The sequence below is a fragment of the Eulemur rufifrons genome, chromosome 30 (assembly GCF_041146395.1).
Source record: "Eulemur rufifrons isolate Redbay chromosome 30, OSU_ERuf_1, whole genome shotgun sequence".
Classification (NCBI taxonomy): Eukaryota; Metazoa; Chordata; class Mammalia; order Primates; family Lemuridae; genus Eulemur; species Eulemur rufifrons.
The window spans coordinates 99,519,832-99,540,416 of NC_091012.1; the positions used below are offsets into that span (position 1 = coordinate 99,519,832).

Sequence of the window (20,585 nt, forward strand, 5' to 3'; positions counted from 1 at the left end):
TATCTCTTTGTAATCCCGATTCAATCCCTTTGGATACATGCCCAGAAGTGAGGTTGCTGGATCCTATGGTAGTTCTATTTTTAATTTTTTGAGTAACCTGCATACTGTTTTCCATAACGCCTGCACCAACTTACATTCCCACCACCAGTGCACCAGGGTTCCCTTTTCACCACATCCTTGCCAACACTTATTATCTTTTGCTTTTTCAGTAATAGTCATTCTGACAGGTATGAGGTGATATCCCACTGTGGTTTTGATTTGCATTTCCTTATGATTAGTGATGTTGAGCACCTTTTCCATAACTGTTAGCCATTTGTATATCTTCTTTTGAGAAATGTGTTTTCTGGTCCTTTTCTCATTTTTTATTTGGGTTACTTCTTTTTTTCCTATTGAGTTTTTTTATGTATTTTGGGTCTTACCCCCTTGTCAGATATATAGTTTGCAAATATTTTCTCCTGTTCCTTGTCAGATATATAGTTTGCAAATATTTTCTCCTATTCTGTGGGTTGCCGTTTTTGCTGTTGTTGATTGTTTCCTTTGCTGTGCAGAAGCTTTTTATATGATGTGATCCTGCTTGTTTACCTTTGATTTTGTTGCCTGCTTTGTTCAATTTCATTCCTAAGATTTTCTTTTCTTTTTCTTTTTTTGGTGCTATTGTAAACGCGATTGCTTTCTTGATCTTTTTTTTTTTTTCAGATTGTTCACACTGTCCTTGTATAAAAATGTAACTGACTTTTGTATGTTGACTTTGTATCCTGCAACTTTATGATATTTATTTATTAGTTCTAACAGGTTTTTTTTTTGTAGAGTCTTTAGAGTTTTCTATATCCAAGATCATGTTGTCTGCAAATAGAGACAATTTTACTTCTTCCTTCCCAATTAGGTTGCCTTTTATTTCTTTTTCTTGCATAATTATTCTGGCTAGGACTTCCAGTACTGTGTTGAATAGAAGTGATAAGATTGGGCATCCTTGTCTTGCTCCTGATCTTAGAGGAAAAGCTTTCAGCTTTGCACCGTTGAGTATGATGTTTGCTGTGGGCTTGTCATATTCATATATGACATTTATTATGTTGAGGTCCATTCTTATTATACATAATTTGTTGAACTGATGTTGAGTTTTGTCAAATGCTTTTTCTGCATCTATTGAGATGATCAAATGATTTTTTTATCTGTCATTTTATTAATGTGGTGTATCACATTGATTGATTTGCACACACTGAAGCATCCTTGTTTCCCAGGGACAGATTCCACTTGATGATGGTGCATGATCCTTTTAACGTGCTGTTGAATTCAGTTTGCTGGTAGTTTGTTGAGGAATTTTGCCTTTATGTTCATCAGGAATATTGGCCTGTAGTTTCCTTTTCTTGTAGCACCCTTGTCTGGCCTTGGCATAAGGGTAATGCTGGCCTCGTATAATGAGTTTGGTAGTATTCCTTCCTCTTCAATTTTTTTTTAAAGGACTTGAGAAGGATTGGTGTTAGTTCTTTAAATGTTTGGTAGAATTTACCAGTGAAGTCATCTGGTCCTGGGCTTTTCTATTTTGGGAAATTTTTTCTTCCTAACTCATAATGTTGTTCTGTTCAGGCTTTATATTTCTTCATGATTCAGTCTTAGTAGGTTGTATGTTTCTAGAAATTTGTGCATTTCTTCTAGGTATCCAATTTGTTGGCTTATAATTGTTCATAGCAGTTGCTTATGATCCTTTGTATTTCTGTGGTACTGGCTGTAATGCCTCCTCTTTCATTTCTGATTCTATTTATTTGAGTCTTTTTTCCCCTAGTTATTCTAGCTTACTTAGGGTTTGTCAAAATTGTTTTATCTTTTCAAAAAAACAATTGTTAATTTTGTTGACTTTCTCTGTTGTTTTTCTAGTCTCTATTTCATTTATTTCTGCTTTGATCTTTGTTATTTCCTTCCTTCTGCTAATTCCAGGCTTAGTTCATGCTTATTTGTCTAGTTCTTTGAGGTGTAATGGTAGGTTGTTTGTTTGACATCTTTATTTTTTCTTAATGTAGGCGTTTATTGCTATAAACTTTCCTCTTAGTACTGCTTTTGCTGCATCCCGTAAGTCTCTGTATGTTTTGTTTGTCCATTTTTGTTTGTCTCTAGATAGCTTTTGACTTCCCTTTTGATTTCTTCTTTGATCCATTGGTTGTTCAGGAGCGTGTTGTTTAATTTCCACATATTTCTGAGTTTTCCTCCTGTTACTGAATTCTAGTTTTATACCATTTTGGTTGAAAAGGTGCTTGATATTTGTTAAGACTTATTTTAGGACCTACATGTGATCTACCCTGGAGAATGTTCCATGTGCTCTTGTGAAGTATGTGTATTGTGCTGCTGTTAGGTAGAAATTTCTGCATATGTCTGTTAGGTCCATCTGGTCTAAAATGTTGTTCAGGTCCAATGTTTCCATATTGATTTTCTGTCTGGATGATCTATTCATTATCACAAGTGGAGTATTAGAATCTACCACTATTTTTGTATTGCTGAATACAAGCAAAGCAAGACAGAAGTGGGCTTCTTGGGTAGCATCCTGCAAGGCTGGGAAAGCTGGGCACTCACTTGGCTCTCACTTTATCCCATTGGAGAAATCATGGGCCAAGAGGGTCTCTCTTGGCACTGAGCTGTGCCACCTTGGGGAAGGGATGAGGTAGGTAAAGTGAGACTGTTCTTCTTACCTTCTTCAATGTGTCTATTGTCAGATATTTTTTTGCTCCACCAGGGTGCTGGGACCACTCACCTGGACTTCTCAGCTTCTGTAAAGGTATTCTCATTTGTGAGGGGTTGTTAAAATTGGTGTTTTTCTGGGCATTTGAGGGTTGGAAACTTTTATTCTGCCATCTTTCTGTCATCACTCTGAAATCCATTCCCCTTTAATTCTGAGGTCTGTGCTTTTTCACTACATTATACTGCAAGTTATTTGACAACTTTGCATTGTCTCATGGTGAAGGATATAATAATATCTACAATGTAGAACATCTGTGTAGATAATGTAAGATTCCTTGGAATTACATGGATCTTTCCTTTTTCCCTCATGTTAATAGTGACTCATACTAGTGCCCCCCCATGAATCCTTTGGCTCCTTCTGTCTCCTCAAGGAAAAGACCTTATTGAAAGTCCTTCCTTTCATCTATGTCAAACCGCTCCTGTATCAGCTAAACTGCCTTCAGATTCAAGCAACAGAAACCCCAACTCAAGTTGCCTCAAGAAATCATGGGAATTAATTGGCTCAACTTATTAGAAAGTTCAGCAGTAGAATGACCTGCAAGCATAGTTCCTCAAAGCTCAAGTCCCCTTTTACCTGCTTTTAATTTCAGGATTCCCTTGTGGGTGTAAGGTGACTGCCGGTAGCCACAAGAGCTATGTGCTTCCTCAAGCAACCCAGAAGAGAGAATGTGGACACCTCTCTCAGCAGCCATCAAACAAACGCCAATTCTCTTCAGTCTGGCTGAGTCATCCTAGGTCATGTATGCTTGCTGATCTCTATAACCAAAAACTAATTCTCTTGGTCCTGGGTTATGTGCCCAGCCTGGTGTTTGTTTGCTAACAAGAGACTTGTTTTTCTCCCAAGGATGTAATCCAGCAAATGATGACCATTTGATTCACTGGCTTGTCACTTATGTGTCCTGCAAGATACAATATATACACTGACCAGGTGATACTGAACTAAAGGCAGCCTGCCTGCCTTCCTCCCTCCCTCCCTTCCTTCCTTCCTTCCTCTCTCTTTCTCTCTCTCTCCCCCTCCCTCCCTCCCTTGCTTCCTTCCTTTTTTAAAATTGAAGTTTTGTTGTGGTTGCATTGTTTTTCTTCTACCATTTTGATGGATCAATCTTCTGAGTTTATCTCCCAGGAATCTGGTTTATTTTGGTATAATTTTTACGGTATTAAAATGGCATGATTATCAGAGGACCCAAGGATACTGGCATCTTTCCCCAGTGCACTGTCACCACTCCCTATAAGGTTCTAAATGAAGAGATACATGCAGGGGAAATGATAAGTGAAAAATAAGATACAATTCCAAATGCCTGCTGGCTTGATAGCATCTACTCCTGTGATGGCAGGATCTCAGTCCTACCTTGCAGTATTTCATAGTTATTTCTCCTTTTAAAGCCACCTCTCAGGCTTCCTCCTGGCCACTAACACTAAGTCTCCCCAAATGTTGGCCAGTATCCTAGACTTTTCTTTCTTTCTCTTTCTTTCTCTCTCTTTCCTTCCTTCCTTCTTTCTTTCTCTCTCTCTTTCTTTCTTCTTTCTTTCTTCTCCCTTCCTTCTCTTCCCTCCCTTCCTTCTTTTCTTTCCCTTCCCCTCTTCCCTTCCCTCTCTCCTCCTTTCCCCCATCCCCCCTTTTCCTCTCTCTCTCTCTCTCCTTCTCCTCCTCCTTCTTTGCTTTCTTCTTTCTTCATCTTCCTTTTTTTTTTTTTTTTTATTTTTACTTATTTTTTTTTTTTGAGACAGAGTCTCACTCTGTTGCCCAGGCTAGAGTGAGTGCCATAGCATCAGCCTAGCTCACAGCAACCTCAAACTCCTGAGCTCAAGCAATCCTCTTGCCTCAGCCTCCCGAGTTGCTGGGACTACAGGCATGCACCACCATGCCCGGCTAATTTTTTCTATATATATATATATATATATATATTTTAGCTGTCCATATAATTTCTTTCTATTTTTTTTAGTAGAGATGGGGTCTCGCTCTTGCTCAGGCTGGTCTCGAACTCCTGAGCTCAAACGATCCGCCCACCTCGGCCTCCCAGAGTGCTAGGATTACAGGCGTGAGCCACCGCGCCGGCCTTCCTTTCTTTTTAAGAGATGATGTCTTGCTGTGTTGCCCAGGCTAGATTCAAACTCCTGGGCTCAAGCGATCCTCCTGCTTCAGCCTCTCAAGTAGCTGGGACTACAGGCATGTGCCACTGTGCTCAGCTTTAGACTTTAAACATTTTTAATGAATTTTGCCTGTTTTTAATTTTATGTTGTGAAATTTATCCCAGTTGTGTCTACAGTAGTTGATTTATTGTCATTGCTATGGAGTTTTCCCTCTCGTAATGCATTTTTTTATTGTAGTTAAAAAGAGACATTTTTCCAAGTAACGGCTTTTAAAAGTCATTGATATGGAAGAACTGGCAACCATTGAGTTTTGATTTGATAGAGCAACCTTACAAGTAATTATTTAAATTCTTTAGTAACATGGAGATAGCAATTGCAACATTATTACCAGGGCAAACATTTATCAAATAAGACAGCCAATCAGTATTTTAGGTTTCTTTTGGAGGCTACTTTCACAGGACATGGCAACAATTTCTCTAGTTTTTGGAATCTTACAAGATCCTGTTGTGCAAATGATATTCCCAAGGCTAGATTTATATGAAGAAAGAATGTAACAACTGATAACAACTACTCAATACACAGAAGTCTATTTTGCACAGAGGAAAAAAATTTATATCTTCTGTGAATGTTTTCAACCTAACACTTTAACAAATCAGATTCTTTTAAATAGTTTGAGAAGAAGAATGGTAACTCTCTGTAGTTACAGAAGGAAGAGGACAGCTACATCTATTTCTGAAACTCTCTTTTTAAAAACAATCTTTTTATTATAAAATAAAACATAGATACAGAAAACCACATGGATCAAATGTGTGGCTCAAGAAAAAAATTTTTTTTTTCAGACAGAGTCTCACTCTGTTGCCCAGGCTAGAGTGCCATGGCGTCAGCCTAGCTCACAGCAACCTCAAACTCCTGGGCTCAAGCAATCCTCCTGCCTCAGCCTCCCAAGTAGCTGAGACTACAGGCATGTGCCACCATGCCCGGCTAATTTTTTCTATATATATTTTTAGTTGGCAGATAATTTCTTTCTATTTTTAGTAGAGATGGGGTCTCTCTCTTGCTCAGGCTGGTCTAGAATTCCTGACCTCAAGTGATCCTCCTGCCTTGGCCTCCCAGAGTGCTAGGATTACAGGCGTGAGCCACCGCGCTCGGCCTCAAGGAATTATTAAAATGTGAAAACGAGAGTATGAAATAAAACTTTGCCGGTCACCCAGGAAGCTCCTTCTATGTGCCACATCCCAATCACAGATTCCCCTGCCTCTAATAAGTAACTACTATCCTGACTTTTATGCTAATTAATTCCTTGTAATTTTTTGTAGTTTTATTACCCCAGTGTGAAACCCTCGACACGATAGTTGAATATTGCCCACAAATCTATAGATTCTGCCTTCATCTTTTTTACTTTTTGACCATTTATAATTTATACTAATAATACTACCAGTATAGTTACTGGGGACATTAAAACATTTTTTGACATATGATCTTCCCATTCTCCATTCTTCTTCACTACCAATTGTTAAAAATAATCATACAATACTTATACTGTCAGAGCACATAGCTTACATAATATACTGTCTCCCTCTTAACCCATGTTGATTCTTAGTTCTACAATAATCATACATTTAATGCTGACAACAAGTCCTATGCTGATTATAGATACACATCTGGTTATCTTTAGCAGGTTATCTGGGCCTGGTTCTCTGATAGATTCTTCAGGAAGGGCCCGTGGGAACAATATTCTCTGAGTTTTTGCATATTGATGAGTTTTTCTGTGTCATTTATACTTGAAAGTCAGTTTTTCTAGATATAAAATCCTAAGCTCACACTTTCTTTCTTTAACTGTATTAAATATGTGACCTTGTTTTCTTCTGGTATAAAATGTTTTTGTTGAAAAGTCTAAGGGTAATCTAAATTTTTTACCCTTGTAAACCACAAATTCTTTTTTCCCTAAATGCCCCAAGTATTTTCCCTTAAAAAAAAGGTCCAGTAATTTTGCTAGAATATGTCTTGATGTTGGTCTCTCTGGGTCGATATTGTCTAGTACATAGTGTGCTCTTTTAATATGTAGGAGAGGGGCTACATGGGTTTGAGCCTTACTCCTTCCTGTTAGTTGAATGTTAGTGAGATAGTTGGCCTGGACTACTGGCCTTGATATTTAGGTCTTCTTTGATTTTTTTTCATCAGCAATGTATAATTGTCATCGTACAAATCCTGTACACTTTTTGTTAGATTTATACATAAGTATTTTATTTCCTATGGAGCGATTGTTAATAGTATTACCTTTTAAAATTTTATTTTCCATTTGTTCATAGTCAATGTATAGAAATGCAAGTGATTTTTATGTGTTGATCTCGTATTATGTGACTCACTTATTAGTCTAGAGGTTTCTTTGTAAATTCCTTTTCTACATAGACAATGATGCTGTCTATAAATACAGAGTTTTATTTCTTCCTTTCTAATTCATATGACTTTTCTTTCTTTATCTTGCCTTGTTGCAGTAGTTAAATCTCCCAGTACTATGATGAGAGTGGATATACTTGCCTTGCTCTCTATCTTAGTGGGAGAGCATTCAATCTTATACCATCAAGTATGGTGTTACCTGTAGGTTTTTTCTTTGAAGATATTCATTTCAAATTGAAGAAGTTACCATCTATTCCTAGTGTTGTGAGAGTTTTTTCTTCTTGTAATAATGAAAGGATGTTGAATTTTGTCAAATCCTTTTTCTGTGTCAATTGATGTGCTAATCTAGCATATCAATAGGATAACTATCCTTCTTTATCCCATTGATATGCTGGATTGCACTGACTAATTTTTAAAACGTTTAAAATTGATACATAATAGACATATATATTTTAGGGGCAAATGTGACAATTTAATACACTTATATAATGTGTAAAGATCAAATCAGGGTAATTGAGATATCTATCACCTTCAATATTTGTCTTTTCTTTATGCTAGAAATGTTCAAATTATTCTTTTCTAGCTATTTCGAAGTGTACGATAGATTCTTGTAAACTATAGTCACCCTACTGATCTATCAGACACTAGGCCGTATTTCTTCTATCTAGCCGTATATTTGTACCCATTAATCAACTTCTTTTCATCCCCCTGTTCCCACTACTCTTCCCAGCCTCTAGTAACCACCAATCCATTCTGTATCTTCATGAGACCTGCTTTTTTAGCTCCCACATATGAGGGAGAACATGCAATATTTGTCTTTCTGTGTTTGGCTAATTTCATTTAACATAATGACCTCCAGTTCCATTCATGATGCTGCTGCAAATGACAGAATTTCATTCTTTTTTGTGGCTGAATAATATTCCACTGTGTATACATATACCACATTTTCTTTATTCATTCACTGATGGACATTTAGGTTGATTCCGTATCTGGGCTCCTGTGCATAGTGCTTTAATAAACATGGAAGTGCAGATATCTCTTGGATAGATTGTTTATCTTTCTTTTACATATATACCGAGTAGTTGAATTGCTGGATTATATGGTAGTTCTATTTTTAGTGTTTTAGAGGAAACTCCATACAATTTTCCATGGTGGTTATACTAATTTACAGTCCCACCAACAGTGTACTAGGGTTCCCCTTTCTCCACATCCTCACCAGCATTCATTATTTCCTGTCTTTTTGATAAAAGCCATTTTAACTGGGGTGAGATGATATCTCATTGTGGTTTTGATTTTCATTCCTCTGATGACCAGTGATGTTGACCATTTTTCACATACCTGTTGGCCATTTGTATGTCTTCTTTTGAGAAATGTCTATTTTACTCTTTTAACCATTTTTAAATTGGGTTATTTGGTTATTTTCTAAAAAGTTGTTTGATTTCCTCATATATTCTGGTTATTAATCCTTGGCAGATGGATAGTTTGCAATTTTTTCTCCTATTTTGTGGGTTGTCTCTTCACTTTGTTGATTTTTACCTTTGCTGTGCAGAAGCTTTTTAGCTTGATGTAATCCCAATTATCTATTTTTGCTTTTGTCACTGGCACTTTTGAGGTCTCACACAAAAATTCTTTGCCTAGACCAATGTTCCAGAACATTTCCCCAATGTTTTCTTCCAGTAGTTTCATAGTTTCAAGTCTTAGATTTAATTATTTAATACATTTTAGTTTGATTTTTATACATGATGAGAGATACGGGTCTAGTTTCATTCATCTGCATATGGATATCCAGTTTTCCCAAAATCATTTGCTGAAGAGACTGTCCTTTCTATTGTATATTCTTAGTGCCCTTGTCAAAAATGAGTTGGTTTTAAATGTATAGATGTATATCTGCTAGAAAACCCCAAAGATTCTGCCATGAGATTACTGGGATTGATAAACAAATTCAGCAAAGTCTCAGGTTACAAAATCAATGTGCAGAACTCAGTAGCATTCCTATATGCCAACAACAGTCAAACTAAGAACCAAATCAAAGACTAAATACCCTTCACAATAGCAACAAAGAAAATAAAATACTTAGGAATATATTTAACTAAGGAGGTAAAAGACCTCTACAGGGAGAACTATGAAACACTGAGGAAGGAAATAGCAGAGGACATAAACAGGTGGAAAACCATACCATGCTCATGGTTCGGCAGAATCAACATTGTTAAAATGTCTATACTACCCAAAGTGATCTACAGATTCGATGCAATCCCTATTAAAATACCAACATCATTTCTTGCAGATCTAAAAAAAATAATTTTATGCTTTGTATGGAACCAGAGAAGACCCTGTATAGCAAAAGCAATCTTAAGCAAAAAGAACAAATTGGGAGGTATCAATTTACCAGACTTCAAGCTATACTACAAGGCTACAGTAACTAAAATAGCATGGTACTGGCACAGGAACAGAGATCTATAGACCAATGGAACAGAACTGAGAACTGAGATATAAAACCATCCTCATATAGCCACCTAATCTTTGACAAAGCAGACAAAAACACACCCTGGGGAAAAGAATCCTTATTCAATAAATGCCACTGGGAAAATTGGATAGCCACATGTAGAAGACTAAAACAGGATCTGCACCTTTCATCTCTCACAAAAATCAACTCACGGTGGATAACAGACTTAAACTTAAGGTGTGAAAATATTAGAACTCTAGAAGAAAATGTGGGAAAAACTCTTATAGACATTGGCCTAGGCAAAGAATTTATGAAGAAGACCCCAAAGGCAATCACAGCAACAACAAAAATAAATAAATGGGACCTGATCAAATTAAAAAGCTTCTGGTTTCACATTCACTCAGGATACAAGAGCCTTCAATTAGTATATGGATTGCTTACAAAGGGAATTTTCCCATGAATTGTTGCTTAATTGGTGTGTTTGTATAGTAAATGGAGGGTCCAGGGCTTCCTACTCCACCATCTTGCTGATGTCACTCTCTTTGAAAGGTGCCTTTTTCATAGCATCCTTTTCTTTGTTTCTTATATGGGTGCAATATCTTCCTTCTGTGTGTAAGAGAATTTTACTGGAGTTTTAGAGATAACAAAAGATAATTTACCAGGCCAGAAAGGAAAATTTTAAGTGAATAACATATAGTACCTCTTCTATAGAATGTCACCATTAAGTAGGATGCCTACTCAATGTTTCTCTCCTTATCCTCCAGCCTGACATCATGTGTGGGCAAGATTATCTACTATCCACTGTATGGTTTTGGCCATGTACTTCCTACTTGCAGTCCAGATCTCCAGCTCTCACCTTGGCATCAGAGAAAGGAAGTCATTACTCTGTTCCCTAGTCCTAGGCCAACTGTATTTCCTGCTACAGCATAACACTCCCCATACCCATTTTCATTCTGGGACATTCTAACACCTGCCTCAAAATGGTGACCTGGTCTCCATGGCCCACACAAGGCCATCACAATAGTCAGAAGTATATTTCACAGAATGTATTGTTTTTCAAGTTAAATAACAATATTTGTAGTGGGACCAGCAATTCAGTCTCATCCATTTTTACAGCATTTCCTCCAAGAGGAGTCAACAGTAATTTAAACCTTCATGTCTCCTGATGTGGTCCCAACAATATTTTGTGAGCAAAAGCTTTGGAAAAATATGAGCACACATTTCTCAAGGACAAATAATAATTTTCAGTGACAGTGCATTCCAAATCCATGTTTGTATAAAAAATTAAGTCAACGGAAGCATAATAATACTATTAAAGTACATGCGGATTATGTCAATACACAAAACATTTAACATTTTATTCATAGTGGATACTATGAGTCCAGGAGTTTGAGGCTTTAGTGAGCTATGATCACACCACTGCACTCCAGTTGTGCCAAAGAGTGAGACCTCATCCCTAAAAATTAACCTGTGAGCTATTGATTTAAGAAGAACACAATATAAAGTTGACTGGGAAGCTCTGTGTAAGGGGCAGGGGTTGGTCAAGTCCACTATTAGACTTCCCCTTGAAGTGATTGGGTGGGGACCTGCACAATCTGCAAGGACTTCTAAGTTCAAAAAGTAGAGGCCTTTGCTCTGGGACTATTTGATTTCTTTGGAGAACCCTCTGGTACTTTGCTGGAGTATAGATGCTTGGCTCTTGTGATTTCTACCCACAAGCATGGGGCAGGTAAAGGGCAAGTAGGGGGAGATAAACTGTTCCAACACACACTTCCAATTATTTCCTGTTTGAGACTCTACACCTCAGTCCCACTGTTAGGATACCTTTTCTGCACCTCTTCAGAGTTTGCAAGGTAGATTAGCTCTTTCCTGGTGGATCCCTTCCCATGTATGCACTATGCCCATACCTTTCCCTGCTTTCTCTGTTACCACACCTCCAGCCCCTTTCTGCTTGCCAGAAAGATGTTGAAATCTCTCCCATTGATGGAAACTCCACCAGTTTTATTTGGAGTTGTGAGTTTCTATGCTTGATTCCTTTACTCTTGTTTCTTAGGGTCTTAGGACTCAGAGGAGACAAATGTATTCAATATTCTTGAATGGAAATCCAAATCTGCCAGAGATTATCTGGATATGCCAAGTAGGCAGAACAACATCTGTGAACCACTGGGTTTGGGAATCTTACAGGCTTGAGTTTGAATTCTGACTCTCTGACATCCTTACTCAACTCGCTTATATCCATAAGCCTCAATCTTCTCCTTTGTGAAGTGGGAATAATAATGTCTACTTGACAGAGTTGTGGGAAAATTTTCCTTGATACTATAGATAAAGCATCCAACACAAGGCTTGGCATACAGTAGGTTTCAAAAAATAGTAGTGAACACTTTTTATTTATTTATTTTTATTTTTTTTAATTTTAAAGAGATTTATTCTGAGCCAAATTTGAGGACCATGACCCCGAGCCATGCTAAGAAACCTTGAGCAAGTGGACTCGCTGTGGTTGGGTTACCATTTGGTTTTTGATTTATTTATTTCAGGATATTATGGGGGTACCAACATTTTGGATACATGTTATGACTTTGCAACAGCCAAACCATGATTTGGGGTGGACCTTTTCCCCCCTACAATGCTCATTGCATCCATTAGTTGTGAGTTTACCGACCCCCAACCCCCTAATCCCTAGTAGTGAACACTTTTTAATAGGAGCAAGTGGGAAATGTGATTGGAAAGATTCAAGTCAGGTTTTGGGGGGGAGCTTGAATGCCAGAATTTATTCTTGTTGACATTTAGGAGACTTGACAGGCTTCTGAGCCAGAGAGTAATGTGATCCCAAATAATTTGTTGGCTTGTTCCCTCAGTCTGGTCTGGGAAGGGAGCAAGAAGCCCTTGGACCAGCAGCTCTTGGGTTAAAATCTTTGTCTGCATCTGAGTTATTTGTAACCGTTGTCATAGCAACAAGTTTGGCAATCGAGCCAGTGTTGAAAGCTCCTGACAGTGTGGAGTGGAGGGCAGTGAGAGAAGATGGAAAATTTGGAGGGGGGGGGTCATCTGTGACCAGCATCTCACTTTTTTGATTTGTCTGAAGCTTTTAGCTTGAGACGAGGGTGAGAGTCCTTCAGGGAGAATTATTGGACGTTGGAGACTCTTTTGTCCAATCAGGAGATTAGAGATACTTAAGATGTGAAAATAAGCCGAGAGAGGGACCTCGGCTCAAGGCCACACAGAAAATCAGGGACAGAGACAGGATCAGACTTTTTAAAAATAAAAACGACTCAGGGTCACGGAATTGAAGCATAAATAAACCTGGAGATAACCTTGGGAAATACTTCATACACCTCCCCATCAATGCACATATGCCCTTCTTGTTGTTCTTATTCATATGAGAAACCTGGGACCCAGAGTGCTTTAGAATTAACTCAGGGTCACAAAGAAATTACGGTGCTGACTGGAGATCAGAACCCAGATGCCTTGGGCCTCCCAGGCCTGGGTACTTCCTGAGGAAGTGGCAGTCTAGGATTCACAGTTCAGAGAAGCCCCTTTCTGCTGACTGCCAAGATAGGAGGGTTTCCCAGCATAAGATTGATTTGACTGTCTTGGCCTTTGAGCCCTTGAATCCAACATGTATGTGTTCAGGTCGCATTTCCCCTCCTCCCATACCCCACTTTATATGTATGTATGTGTGTCCTCCTGCCTGCCACATCGCTGTTGCACAAATGGCAGCTAGGCCCCACCCCCACCCTGGACCAAACACACCTGCCACATGCCTCCCCATCCCTATCACCCACAGGGGTAGGCACTTCTTTAACATTCTCTTATGTAATTCAATCCTCCCAATTATTATTCTCTGTCTCCCAGTTTAGGTGGAAACCTAGAGGGCCAAAGATGTGACTGACCCAAAGTCACATAGTGAGTCAACCTGAATCCCTTCTCCGCCAGAAAGATGGTTCTGCCCATTCTATCACACACTGATTTCGCAGCCCTCAAAGTTCTTCCAGCACTTATCTTTGTCTTAATGACCCCTTTAAATGCGTGCAATATGTTTCCTCTCTGTTCTCTGCCCCTACGTGCAGCCTAAACTTCTCCTGTCTCCTCATAGCTGATCCCTCACCAAGTTCAGTTGATTTTCTTCTTTCTGTCTGTCAAATCTACCTTCTTTCCTCATGCTCTGCCACTAACTTGCTCCAGTCTCAACATCCCTGACACAAACAACCTCAAGTTTACTCACTACCCGCCTGCTTCCAGAGTAGCCACTCATCACATGAATTCAGGTGTATAAATGGTTGAATGATGAATGAAATTGGGATTCAGCTCTGTGATTGTGCAGTCTTGCTTAAGAGGGCCTATGTGATATCATTTGTTGCGTGACAGTCTCCCTTCTGTCACAGGATGTGAATTCTCTAGGAGAGAGAGTGGCTTGGGTCAGCTGATGCAGGGTGATGTGACCCGCAGTCCAAATCAACCAGATCTTGAGCAATGAGGTGTGGTGGACCAAAAGGTAAGCAGGATGGAAATTGAGGGGCCTTCTGAGGTAGGTGCTATTATTTCCCCTCCCCCTTATAGGTAAGGAAACTGAGGCCCAGGGAAACTCTGGAGACTTAAGCCAAAGCCACACAGCTAGGTATGGGTGTGGTTGAACTCCAACTCTGATCAACTCCAAGTCACTTTCTACATATTCCTGGCCTCTCACAACATTCCCTTTGAACAATAGAATTTCAATAGTTAATTAGAGTTGTGTCTCCAACCCAAGTCTTAGAGAAATAATTATGAAGGTAGAAGAGAGAGAAAAAATCATATTCCCATCACCTATTGTGACCTTGTGCTGTGGGGTACCAAGAGGAATGGGGGGGCAGAGATGAATGTTGAACATTTTTGAGCTTCTATTACCTGCTTAGTTTTCCCTCTACATGACCTCCTAACACTCAGAGCAGCCCTTTTATGTGGAAATTATTAATATCCCATTTCACCTCTGAAAAAATTGAGGCTAATAGAGAGGAAGTTTATAAGTTATAAGTTTAGGCACCCAATAAGCAGGAAGGGTAAGACTTTAATAGGTATATCAGGCTCCACACTGGAAGGGGAAGATAAAAAACTCAGAAGAAAATGGGAACATGGCTTCTGCAAGGAGTTGGGACAAGAGTGGCCAAGTCAAAAGTGGCGAGGCTGACAGGAGGGACCAGTGGAGGCTTTGTTTGGAAAGAAAGGATATAGTTTGGCGGTGGATGGCCCAGAGCTAGAAGTCCAAGCCCAGAGAAGGCACTTTCTACTGAAAATAATAATAATAATAATATTTTGTCTATATATAGACAAAAACTTCTGATGCTAATAGTATGACTCATTAAGTATATTAAAATGTTTATCTTTGGAGGGAGGGGGAATGGGAGTAGGGTATGGCAATTATGGAGAATAAATATTAATAAATAAAATGAAGAAATACAGAAATCAAGAGAAGAGTTTTCAATAAACTAATGATTATTATACGCCTAATCTAAGGAGCATGAGTAACCTCACCCTCTGCCCAGAAGTGCCCAAATGACAAAATAAATGCCCCCTTGATCCCAAAAGTAATGCATGTTGGTTGATGAATATTTGGGAAAGAGGAGTGATGTCAGTAAGATGGCAGAATAGGAGCTTTCTACCATCATCCTTCCACAGAAGCATTGATTTTGACAACTACCTACAGATGAGAATACCTTTGTGGGAATCCAGGAGTATAGTGGAGAAGTTCCAGCACCCAACTGGAGCAAAAGATCTAAGAATAGATGCATTGAAGAGAGTAAGAAGAACAATATCACTTTATCCATGTCACCCTTTTCCTAAGGTAGCAAAACTCAGTGCAAGAGTGACCCTCTTGGTCTATAATCTCTCCCATCAGGGGAAGTAAGAACACAGTGGATGAGATTGTCTGGCTCTCCCAGCTGCGCAGGATGCTGATCAAGAGTCCCACTTCTTTCTCATCTTACCCACATTACTAAGGTGATCATAGAGATGAATGCTTGGGAGAGGTTATGAGGAGAGAAGAGAGGCCACTGACCTTACTAACAACTCCTTGGACTTCATCAGGAAGCACAACCATGAGCCTCTTGGGACACCTCACTTGCAGACACCCCAAACTGGCCATGAGAATCCCAAATGATCCATGTGCATCACCTCCCCCTCCAAAGTCAGCTCTCCAAGCACTATCCCATGGATGGCAAGTGCAAGTGTCTCACACGGACAGACAACTGGACTCTGCAGGATTGAGGGAAGACATGTAAACTTGAGCATTTCAGGGCACCATGCTAGGGAAAATAAAGAGGAGACTCTCAGCACTTGGCCATGTTTCAGGATCCAGTGAAGGCATATCTTAAGAATTACCCCCCAAGAGGGAACAAGAAGTGTGGAGCAGGCACATCCAAAGCAAAGACCTGAGAGAGCTTAAGAATTCCTAGCCAGATGGACTAATGAAGGCATTTCCTTCCCAAAGCCAGTCAGTAAAGTCTAGAGACTGTGAATACAGCAATGCAAGGCTTCAAAGAATGAGGGGAGGGGAATCAAGGAAATATTACACAACTAAAGGAGCACAATAGTATTCCAGTAACCAACCCCAAAGAAATGGAGATCTATGAATTGCCCAAAAAATAATTCAAAATAATTATTTCAAGAATTCTACTACAGGAGAACACAAACAGACAATTCAACAATAGCACAAAACAATGCCTGAACAAGACAGGAAGTTCACTAAAGTGATAGAAATCATAAAAAGAACCAAACAGAGATTCTGGAGCTGAATAATACAATAAATGAAATGAAAAATGCAATATAGAGTTTTGGCAGCAGACATAACCAAGCAGAAGCATGAATCTGTGAACTCAAAATAAGTCATTTGAAATTATCATGTCAAAGGGGAAAAAAGAATGAAAAGGAATGAAGGAAGCCTACAAAAGTTATGGGACACCAAAAAGAGAGCTAAGGCTGGGTGCAGTGGCTCACGCCTATAATCCTAGCACTCTGGGAGGCCGAGGTGGGTGGATTGTTTGAGCTCAGGAGTTCGAGACCAGCCTGAGCAAGAGCAATACCCTGTCTCTACTAAAAATAGAAAGAAATCAGCTGGACAACTAAACATATATATATAGAAAACATTAGCTAGGCATGGTGGTGCATGCCTATAGTCCCAGCTACTTGGGAGGCTGAGGCAGGAGGATTGCTTGAGCCAGGAGTTCGAGGTTGCTGTGACCTAGGCTGACACCACAGCACTCTAGCCTGGGCAACAGAGTGAGACTCTGTCTCAAAAAAAATAATTAAAATTAAAAGAGCTAATATCTGCATTATGGAAGTTCAAGAAGTAGAAGAGAGAAAAAAGGAGCAGAAAGCATACTTAAAGAAATAATGGCTGAAAAACTTCCCAAACCTAAGGAGAGATATGGATATCTAGGTACATGAAGTTCAAATATCCCCAATTACAGTTCAAAGAAGACTACACCAAGACACATTATAAACAAAATATTAAAAATCATAAAGAGAAACTTTTTAAAGCAGGAAAAAAAAACAGGCTTGTTACATAAAAGGGAAGCTTCATAAGCCTATCAGCGAGTTTCTCAGAAGAAACCTTATGGGCCAGGAGAGAGTAGGGTCATATATTCAAAGTGCTGAAGGGACAAAAAATATGCCAACTAAGAATACTTTATCTGGCAAATCTGTAATTCAAAATGAATGAGAGATAAAGACTTTCCTAGACAACAAAAGATGAGGGAGTTCACCACCACCAGACTGCCTTACAGGAAATGTTAAAGGGAGTTCTTCAAGCTGAGAGAAAATGATGCTAAATAGTAACATGAGCATATGAAAGTATAAGGCACTATGGAAAAGTAAGTATATAGTCAAATTCAGAATACTCAAATACTGTAAAGGGGTTATGTAAATCACTTATATCTTTAGCAGAAAGGTTAAAAGACAAAACTACTAAAATAATAAAAGTTACAATAATTTGTTAAGGGATATACAATATTGAAAGATGTAGGGGCTGCTCCTACTTCCCTGAAGCAACCCGATGGCCATGGAAGCTGAAGAAACAATGGAATGCCTTCAGGAGTTCTCTGAACTTAATAAGATGACCCTAGACCAATTGAACAGTGAGAGCAAGACCTGCTTACTGACATCATCCTAATTGTTGAAGAACACCATTTTAAGGCCTATGAGGCTGTTTTAGCTACCTACCGTAAGTTCTTCTACTAATTCTTTTAGAAGTTTACTCTGGAACCTTTTGTGGAAATCAAAGGTGTTAGTAAAATGACTTTTTGTCATTTAATTGCACTTACATACACAGCAAAATTAATGATACAAGGAGAAGCAGCCAATGATATATGTAAAGCAGCAGAGGTTGTACAAATGCTAAAAGATATGAAAATCCTTGAAGTCAGGAAAAAAGAAAACTCAACTCCATACCCGAATGTTTATAGCAGCACAATTCACAATCGCAAAGATGTGGAAACAACCCAAATGCCCATCAATACATGATTGGATTAGTAAGCTGTGGTATATGTATACCATGGAATATTACTCAGCTATAAGGAATAATGAAGATACGACATCTCTATGGTTCTCCTGGAGAGAGTTGGAACCCATTATATTAAGTGAAGTATCCCAAGAATGGAAAAACAAGCATCACATGTACTCACCAGAAAATTGGTTTCCCTGAACATCACCTAAATACACATCTAGGAACGACACCAATCGGATATCAGACTGAGGTGGGGGGTGGGGGAGGGGATGGGGGTATGCCTACACAATGAGTGCATTGCACACCGTTTGGGGAATGGTAACACTTGAAGGTGCGGACTCGGGAAGGGGGGGTGGAGGGGGAGGGACATATACCTACATGATGGGTGCAACACGCACTACCTGGGGAACAGACACGCCTGGAGCTCTGACTTGGGGGGAAAGGCGGTACATGGGCAACGTATGTAACCTGCAATTCTGTATCCCCCATAACAATAAGATGAAATAAAAAAAAAAAAACTCAACTCCATTAGAAGAAAATACCACAGTAAAAAGTGAGGCAAAAAAGGAAGACTGCAGAAACTTCAAATGTTATCACCAAATCAATGCCATTTGCACAGTCAGAACCTGTTGAAATTGAGGTGGAGATTGCTGAAGGCACAAAGTAGAAGATGAAGTGGCTTCTGCCAAACAGTCCAATACATACAGGGCACAGGTTCCTCTGATAATTCCACTCAAGCACTGTTGGTGGATATTACAGCAGGTATCATCAAGGTGACAGAAAAGGGTAAATTAAAGAAGAAGATGGCTGTGCATCTGAACCTACAAGCAAGCAGGTGGAAGTTATTGAAATTGTGGAACTTCAGCTATTACGTGTGAAGGTCTTACTCCATTGTGAGAAATGCAATTATTCATTTAAATTATTTTACCATTTTAAGAAACATATGAAATCACACTATACTGAGGGTTTCATGTCATGGAAACAGCACCAAAATGTTACCATCTCAAAGAACGTGGAGTCAGTAGGAAGCAAAGAACTGGGGAAAAAAATTTATACATGTCAATACTATGAGAAACAGTTTGACCCATTTTGGACATTTTATGGAGCATCTTAGAAAACATAACAGGTAAAAAACTTTTTGGATGACCAAATTGTCATGAACAATTTTCTAGAAACATCACTCTCAAATGTCACCTCACTGCATGCCAAACTAGAGTGAGGGCAAAAAAGGGACAAAAGAAACTTTATGAATGCCAGGTCTGTAATGGTGAGTTTAACAACTGACATCAGTTTAAATATCACTTGGTAATACACACTGGAGATAAACTCAATCATTGTACTTTATGTGACTTGTGGTTTATGCAAGGAAATGAATTAAGGAAGCATCTCTGTGATAGTCACAATATTTCAGGGCATCTAGTGACCAAAGAATTTCTTTCAGCAGAAACATGTGCAAACTGAACCTGTGACATCAATGCCTATTATAAAACAAGTTGGGAAGGTGCACATGCTACCATTGCTTTGGGGCTAGGTGCATTCAGCACAAGTGACTGTGGAACAAGTCCATCCAGATCTGCTCTAGGATAGCCAAGAGCACAATTTACATGAGTACACTTCCAGAGGAGGTCCAGGTGAGTTATCTAGAAGTGGATCAAATTCAGACTGAAGATGGTACTGAATTGCATGTAAGAGGAGGTGCATGTTGTGTGGGTAAATCAGATGCCAATAGAAGTACAAACTGAGCTTCTAGAAGGAGACTTGGATCATGTGACCCCTGAAATCGTGAACCAAGAGGATTGAGAACCTAGCAAAACAGATGCCACTCGGGAAGATGCCAGGGAAGATCACAAAGATGATGAGGGTTTACAGACCAAACCAACATAGGATTCCCAAGCTGAAAAGACAGGGAATGAGGATAGAACAGCTATGCCAGTTTTAAAATAAAATAGCAAATGAATATATTTTTAAATTTACATGTGTTTTTGAACTGATTATGGGTAGTGAGACTGTCCTTAAGCTAACAGACAAGTGGACCAACATTAAACTATTTCCTGTTTTCCTGTTGTGCTGAACTGTTTCTATTGAAATAAACTGATTTCATTCCCCCACTTAATGCCATAGAGGAGGGATCTTTCCCATAAATGAAGGGGATCTTAGAAAAGTATATTTCTGCAAACTTAAATGGATTACATTCCTATTATATAATTGGGTATAAATTTATTTATTTTCATTGTGGTAAAGGTTCTCCTTTTCTCTCATTCAGGTTATGCCTTTCCTCAATTTTTTTCCATATTTAAAATCAAACATAAAATCATTAGAATACAAGTTTATGTGTTTTCATGCATGTTAGAAAATTGAACATATAGGAAATACAAGCTACCTGAATAAAAGTGCATTGTTACTGTGCAGTTAAATTTTGGCTTCTGGATTTATTTGTTTGAATTAATATTCTTG

General features: G+C 38.9%; 1 pseudogene; it reads left to right on the forward strand.

Moving 5' to 3' along the window:
- The first annotated feature begins 17,687 nt into the window (after positions 1–17,687).
- On the forward strand, positions 17,688–20,075 carry LOC138378670 (zinc finger protein 131-like; annotated as a pseudogene).
- The last annotated feature ends 510 nt before the right edge of the window (positions 20,076–20,585 follow it).